We start from the raw sequence: 8,512 nt of genomic DNA, 5'->3' as shown, positions 1-8,512 counted from the left end.
CGTTGAGATTTCAGTTTGAAGACACCCTGAAATCTATGAGTAGCAAACCCAACCACCCTTCTAATATCTAGCTTGTTTTTATAGACAGAATGATTAATCACTCCATTTTAGATGGCTAGATGTATGTGGAAGATCTTAGTATTGCTTGCCTTATTTACTGGGAAAAATTGAATAAGAAGTAGTCTTCAGGGACAATTAAGAGAATTACAACACCAGTACACAAGTCAAGTCTAACACAGTTAACATTTGCTTATTGGAAACAACGTCACAAAATCAAATAATATTAAACAGGTTTAACTTTACTTTTTCCTCACAAGAAACATGAAAATTATGGAGGAGTACTTAACAGGATTTTTTTTTTTTTTTTTTTTTTGAGTAACATAATATTTCCTTTTAAGAGTTCTTGGGTAGTTATGACAGAATAGGTTCCACTTTGTTTGTTTCTTTAAACAGGCATTTGGTCCAAAGATTTGTTTGTTTCCAGTATCTGCTTCTGCGTCTCCCTCTATCAGATCGGCTTCCTCCACGGCCACCACCTCTTGGTGATCAGCGGCTTGAACTGCTGTAGGAATCACATGGAGGAGGGTACCCCCTTTCCAGAAGGGGGAAGCCCTCTTACTTGTCAGCCAACCCGATCAGGACCACTTGAGTAGAGATCACTTCGGCTGCTTGAGTTAACCGTCGCGACTTCCACCATATCCGTCTCGTGAGCTGCTGTAATCATCATAGCGACTACTTCCACTATAAGATGGCGGGGCCCTTGTGTAGGTGGAGCACTACGTGAGTTACCATAGCTCTCACAGGAATCTCTGTCGGAGCCTCCACTTGGATGGTCTTAATAGTCACGATCACTATAGCCTCTGGATGGCTAGTCAACACATGAATTGGAATGACCATAATCACCATATGTATAATCTCTTGGTGGTGATGCATAATCACTTGTATCACAAGAATTTGAGTAATCTCTGCTTGAATAGCTGTCTTTAGTGGAATAGCCATCATCTCTTGGTGACAGGTACACATCTCTAGGAGAGGGCAGGGGTTCCCTTCATGGTGGTCCTCCATTACTGTCTCTTCCATGTGATACAGGGGCTCTACCTCCAATTCCACTGCTACGTGAACTGGTCCTGAAGGAGCTGCTGTTTTAGGAGGAGGTCCTCTGGAAGAACTCATATTAAAATTCATGGAATAGCCACCATCATCCCCTACGTGAAGGGAGCCCTCTGGTTCCTCCACTGCCTCCTCTTCCACCTCTAAGGCCTTTTGGTGGGCCTCTGCTTCTTGGAGGTGGTGGGGGTCCACGCCTGCCACTTTCAAATGTTGGTTTAGTGGCTTGTTTCACCTTGATAACTTTCCCATCCAAAGACTTTCCATTCATATCTCTGGCTGCATCTTTGGCATCTGCTGGGCTTCCAAAGGTGACAAATGCAAATCCTCTAGGTTTGTTGGTTTCATGGTCTTTCATTAAGAGTACTTCTACAACCCGTCCATATTTGCCAAACACTGCTTCCAGAGCGTTCTCATTGGTTTCTGTATTGAGCCCTCCAATGAAGAGCTTTTTCCAGGGTGGTCGGCTTCAACCATTTTTCCACAATGGTGAATGTTCGTAAAGTGACAACCTTTTCCAGATCCTACTTGGCTTGCCAGGAGGCGATTCATTGCGGCTCACCAAGAGGGCTGACTGCCGAGTCAGAGAAAGAAAGGAGGAAGCTGCTAGCGCTACTGCACAACCGGCTTGTAGTATTTTGAGGTTTTTAAATTTATTGAGGCTTGCTTTCTGGCCTAACATATGGCTAGTCTGGAGAATGTTCCATATGCACCAAAAAAGAATGTATATTGTTCTGTTCTTGGGTTGAATGCGCTGCATAAATCTATATGGTCATGTTGCTTGATTGTGTTGTTTAGTTCCTCTGTGTCTTTATTGAGTTTCTTTCTGGTTGTTCTGTCCGTTTTTGAAAGGATGTATTAAGATCTCTTAATATTATTGTAGAGTTGTCTATTCCTTTCTTCACTTATATTAGGGCTTGGTTTATGTATTTTGAGACTCTTTTTGGGAGCATAGATATTTATTATGATTATCTCCTCTTGTTCAATTGACTCTTTAATCATGAGATAATATCTTTCTTTTTTTCTTATGTTGGTTTTAGCCTTAAAGTCTATTTTATCAGAAATTAATATTGCCAGTGGTGCTTATTTTTTCTTGCCATTAGCTTGATATATTTTTTCCATTCTTTAATTATTAATCTATGTTTTTTCTTTGTGTGTAAGGTGTGTCTCTTGTAGACAGCATACTGAAGGATCTTGTTTTCTTATCTATTCTGCTACTCTCTCTCTGTCTCTTGACTGGTGCATTTAATCCATTTATGTTCAGCATAATTATCAATAGGTATGAATTGATTCAGTCATTTTTCTGTGTTTGTTTTTTATTTTGTGTGTGTGGGGGGGTTGTGGTGTTGCTGATCTTTGTTCCATATGTCTTCCTGTGTTGAGTTCACTTTTTCATACTTTTTATTGTCAATATCCTTAAAATTTTAATGTTCACAACACCTTTAATTATTTTTCTTTTCTTTTAGATTTGATGTGACGGTGTATTAAGTTTCTTTGAGGTACCCTATAGTTTATTAATTTCTTCCTTATTTTAAAATAATCTGTTTTACCTTGAAATCTGCTTGACTACCTCTCTATTTGGAATTCTGTAACTATACTTTCCCCTCTTTTTGCTTTGTAGTTGTCTCCATTGTAGGTTGATATTTTGATTCCCTATTATCAGTCTTGTGGCTTTGTTTTACTGTGGATACTTCTGTATCTGGATTGGATTCTGGGTGGTGTTGCAATATTTATCAAGCTCCAGATGTTGTCTGCTATTGGTGGTTCTCAGTCCAAAAGATGCCCTTTAGTATTTTTTGTAAAGTTGGCTTGGATTTTACAAATGCCTTGCATTTCTGTTTATCTGGAAATGTTCTCAATTTGCTGTTATATTTGAAAGACAGTTTTTCTGACTACATGATTCTTGGTTAGTCCCCATTGCCTTCTTGCCTGAGAAATCAGAGCTTAATCTTATTGTTTTACCTTGGTAGGTAACATTTCATTTTTCCAAAGCTGCTTTCAGGATTGTTTTCTTATCCCTGATCTTGGAGATTTTGATTATGATATGTCTTGGTGATTTTCTTTTGGGGTCTATCATTTGGAGCTTATTCAGCTTCTTGAATGCTTATCGTCTCATATGATGCTAGAGAAATTGTCTTCCCCAGCTCTTTGACTATCTTTTCTGTGCTGTTCTTTGTCTCTTACTGTTCTGGAATTCTGATCACCCATAGGTTATTCCTCTTCATGTTGTCCCACATGAATCTTAGATATTCTTCAGATTTTTTCATTCTTTTTTCTGATTGTTCTTGTAGCTTACTAGTACTGAGAGATTTATCTTCAAGCTCACTAATTCTGGATTCCATTGACTCAACTTTACTTCTTTGCCCTTTCAGTGTATTTTCCATTTCTGATATCTTAATATTAATCTTCTAGATTTCTGTTTGCAGGTTGTGTATTGTTTCCAATCCTCCATCTATTTTGTTTGATTGTTCCTGTAGTGCTTTTCTTAATTCTTTCTTGTTTTCTTGACCTTTCTCTCAATCATTTGGAGGTACCTAAATATTCTCCTGAATTTTTTTCAGGTAGTTCTAGTGCCTCTTTTTCCTCAAAAACATCTTCTAGCTCTGCTTCTTGGTCATTTGTTTGAGTTACTCTGTCTTGTTTATTCATGTGAACAGAAATTGTCTGCTGCTTTCAAGGCATTATGGTGCTGTGTTTGTATTAAGTTGATGAATGTATGTTGGTGTCTACTTATGCATTCACCAATTGTCTTCTGGTGGGTATGATCAAGAGATGGGTTTTAACGCCATTTTCTGTTCACAGTTCATGCATTTCCATTTAGGGTGGATTTAGCTGGCATTAGTTGCTGTTGTTGATCCAGCATATATCAGCTGGTATTGATTCTAGTCCATTTGGTGGGGCTGAAGAGGATACAACTGTGGCTGCATTGTATGGTAGCAGTTACTGTGTCTTGTCAGGTGAATCTGAAAGAGAAAACACATTCACAAGAAAGAAGGAAAACCAACCAACCAACCAATGTATATGTACAGAATTCTGATAGTGTAGTGGATTACAAGCTTGAGCTGGTAACAAAAGGTTATCAGTTCTAATCTACCATCTGCTCCACAAGAGAAAGATGAGGCTTTCTGCTCCCATAAAGATTTGCAGGCGTGGAAACCCTATACAAAGTCACTGTGAGTTGGAACTGATTCTGGGGCACATGACCACCATAACCTATATATGTATATTTATATATATATATACATATATATATTGTTGTTATTAAGTGCTATCGAGTTTGTTCTGACCCATAGCAACCCTATATAAGGTTTCTGAGGAGTGGCTGGTGAGCTTGAACCACCGAACTTCAAGTTCAAATGACTTTGCAGTCCAGTGCATTAATCCACAGTGCCATACCAAGACTCCATATATATATGGTGGTGGTTGTGGTGGTGGTGTGTCATGGAGTCAGTTCCAGCTCATAGCAAACATGCATAGGGTTTCTGAGGCTGTAAATCTTTACACGAATAGAAAGCCTCATCTTTCTTCTGCAGAATGACTGGTAGTTTCAAACTGCTGACCTTGAGGTTAGCAGTCCTGACTCATAACCACTACCCTATCAGAGCTTATCCACAGCAGAACAAAACACTGGTCGATCCTGGGCCAACCTCACTACTGTTGCCACGCTTGAGTCCATCGATGCTGCCACTTGGCCAATCCATCTCGTTGGGAGTCTTCCTCTTTTTCTCTGAAAGCAATTAGTGCTAAGGAATAATGGACTACTTGAACCTCAGCCTCCAAAATCCTGACATCAGAATTAGATGGTGCCCAACTATCTCCGTCAACTGCAAGTAAAGGGATCCCCTTAGAAGGAACTAAATGGAGTGGGAGACAAATGTGATATAAAACTCAAGATCATAAAAAAAGATCACTCTTACTGATTGAATAGCAACTGGTGGAACCCTTGAGACTGGCTTAGTCGCTCTTCAGGCTTTGAACTGAACTCATCACCATGGCTTAACTTTTAGCTAAATAATATACAGGTCTATGAAGTTAACAAAAACCCTGGGAAGGTTTTCATTCCTTAGTGCAATCAAACATTTGAGATCCAAAGGGCAGCATTTGACCAAGGACAAAATTCAGAAGGTAGAGAAGGTTAGAAAAGAAGGAATGTGAAATTAATTTACTTACAGTTCTGAGGCTAAAAGTCCACATCCAGGTCATTGGAAGGGTTATGCTCTCTCTCTGTCTTCTGTTGGCTCTAAGGGAAAGGCTTTCCTTGTCTCTGTCAGCTTCTAGCAGCCTCAAGTGTTTCTTGGCATATAGATGAATTCTCACCTGTTATCTTTCCCCCATGTGACTCTCCATCTCTGTCCTCTTTTATAAAACGTCACTCAGAAGGTATTAGGATTAGGATCCACCATACTCTGGTATGCCTTTGTTGATTTAACTGATAATATCAGTAAAGAAAACCCTTATTTCCGCAAACAAGATCAAATTCATAGGTATAAGGGTTAGGACTTCAACATAACTTTTTGGAGGACAAAATTCAATCAGTAGTTCTAATATCATTTCTGGTATTATATTTTCTGATACTGATTATGGTCATTTATTTGAGGTACTCTGTCTTGTTTCTTCACGCATGCTGAAATTGTCTGTTTTCACTGAGACATTGTGATGCATATTTATATTTAATGTATGGTTGTATGTTGGTGTGTTCTCAAGTATTCAGTATCTCTCTCCTGGTGTTTGTGATAGAGACTGGAAGTGTGAATGCAGTTCTCTGTTTACTGTTGTGTAGGGTAGTTCAGAGGAGGTTCATGTGCATCCAGGGGTGGTAGGCCCAGCACTCAATCCCAGGCAGAACAGAGACTGTGCAGGAGGAGGTGCCACAGGATGCTGGGCTAGTGAGGACATTGGGAACAAGGGAGACCCACACTCCCCTTTCCTACAATCCCCATCCATGTACCATGTCTCTAGGCTATTGTATCAACAGCTGCTCACAAAAGTTCAAGATGGCAGCGCCGCTCCAGGTCAGCCAGCAGTCTGCTCATTTTCCTTCTCTCTCACTGCTCCTGTTCAGTTCTCTCTTCTATTTGCTACTCAATCCTGTCTCTGTCCTAACCTCTGAAACTCAGGGTTCCAGGATCTCCATCTGTATCTGTTTCATTTGGTATCCCATGTCCTTTTTGCTTCAGGTCTGCTCAGTAAGTAGGCCTACTCTGTTGCAGCATGTTATTTTGATTGAAGTGTATGAAGAATAGCTGAACTATTAGAGACTGCTATGAGTTAGGTGTTTGGTTACTAATTTTAGAACCTGTGGTTCAAACCCACTAGCCACTCCTCAGGAAAAGATGAGGCCAAGAGGCAGTAATTTGAACTAAACAAGGGGATATTGAATGGTTTAAAATCAGAAAAGATGGGCACTAGTGTTGTATTCTTTCACCTGACTTATCCAAACTCTATGCTGAACAACTATTATGAAAAACTGGATTATATGAAGAAGAGCATGCCTTCAGGATTGATGGAAGGCTCATTAACAACTACAATATGTATATGAAACAACCTTGCTTGCTGAAAGCAAAGGAACTTAAAATACTTATTGATGAAGATCAAAGACCACAGCCTTCATTATGGATTGCACCTCAATGTAAAGAAAACTAAAATCCTCAACACAGGAGCAATAAATACCATCATGACAAATGGAGAAAAGATGAAAGTTGTCTATTTTACTTGGATCCACCATCAACACTCATGGAAGCAGCTGTCAAAAAATCAAATGACATATTACATTATGCAAATCTGAAGTGCAATGCTTCTTTAAAGTGTTCAAAAGCAAATATGTCAGTTTGAGGATTAAGGTGTACATGACCCAAGCCATGGTATTTTTAATAACCTCATATGCATATGAAAGTTGAGCAATGATTAAGGAAGATCACAGAAGAATTGATGCATTTCAGTTATGGTGTTGAAGAATATTAAAAGTACCATGGACTGCCAGAAGAACAAACAGATCAGTGTTGGAAAAAGTACAACCAGAATGATCTTTAGAAGTTGAGATGGTGAGACTTTGTCTCTCATACTTTGGACATGTTATCAATAGGGACCAGTCCCTGGAAAAGGACACCATGGTTGGTAAACTGGAACATTGGCATAAAAGAGGAAGACACCCAACAAGAAATATTGGCACATTGGTAGCAGCAAAGGGCTCAAGCATAACAGCAATTGTGAGGATGACACAGGACCAGGCAGTGTTTTGTTCTGTTGTGCATAGGTTGCTATGAGTCAGAACTGAGTCAATGGCACCTAACAACAGCAACAAAGGAACAATCAGAAAAATAACAAACAAATCCAAAGAAAGCCTAAGATTTATGTCAAACACTCTCAAGTGGAATAACTTACGTGAGACTAGGATTCCAGAAGAGGAAGAGACATACACACAAATAAAGAGTAAATTGCCCAAGAGTTGTAAGAAAACTTCCCTAATATCATGAATGACGACAAGTTGAATGAACTGGAAACAGGATAGAACCACCTCCATCCCCACTCCCACCAAAAAAGTCACTAAGAGATGTTATGATCAAACTCTTCAAAACCAAAAAAAAAGAGGAAGAAATCCTGAGAGTAGCTTGGGAAAAATGAAAAATTACTTACAAAGGAGAAGTATTAAGACTAAGCTCTGATTTCTCAGCAGAAACCAGGTAGGAAAGAAGACAATGGATGACATGTATAAAAACTGAAAGAAAAAAAAATTGCCAATTGAGAATCATATACCCAGCAAAATTGTCCAACAAATATGACAGTGAAATTAAGACATTTCCAGATAAACAGAGATGAAAAGAATCTGTAAAAAAAGACAAAGCTTTCTTTTTAAAAAGAGAACCAACAACAGCAAACAACAACCTGACATTAACATATATGACAATATCATCCAGCACTTAACCCAGATATTGTTGTTGTTGTTAAGTGCTGTCAAGTCAGTTCCAACACTTTTTGTTGTTGTTAGGTGGCATTGAGTTGGTACAGATTGATAGTAACCCCACGCACAATAGGATGAAAAATTGCCAGCTCCTGGGCCAATCTCACAACCATTGCTATGTTTGAGCCCACTGATGCTGCCACTGTGCCAATCCATCTCACTGGGGGGTCTTCCTCTTTTTCTCTGACCCTCCATTTTACCAAACATGATATTCTTCTCCAGTGACTGGTCCCTCCTTACAATATGTCTGAAGTATTAGAGATGAAGTCTGCCCATCCTGGCTTCCAGGGAGCACTCAGGCTGTACTTCTTCCAACACAGATCTATTGGTTCTTTTGGCAGCCCATAGCACTTTCAATATTCTCCTCCAACACCATAACTCAAATGCATCAATTCTTCTACAGTCTTCCTTATTCACTGTCCAAATTTTGCATGCATATGAGGTTAT

At 39.3% G+C, this 8,512-nt stretch overlaps 2 pseudogenes; both read right to left on the bottom strand.

The window, feature by feature from the left end:
- Nucleotides 1-411: 411 nt before the first annotated feature.
- LOC102815896 lies at nucleotides 412-862 on the bottom strand (annotated as a pseudogene).
- Nucleotides 863-868: 6 nt separating this feature from the next.
- LOC102815514 lies at nucleotides 869-1,584 on the bottom strand (annotated as a pseudogene).
- Between the last annotated feature and the right edge of the window lie 6,928 nt (nucleotides 1,585-8,512).

This window comes from Chrysochloris asiatica, unplaced genomic scaffold (genome assembly GCF_000296735.1).
Source record: "Chrysochloris asiatica unplaced genomic scaffold, ChrAsi1.0 scaffold00017, whole genome shotgun sequence".
NCBI classification, from domain to species: domain Eukaryota; kingdom Metazoa; phylum Chordata; class Mammalia; order Afrosoricida; family Chrysochloridae; genus Chrysochloris; species Chrysochloris asiatica.
Note: the sequence above shows the minus strand (reverse complement) of the source record. Positions and strands in the feature narration are given on the sequence as shown.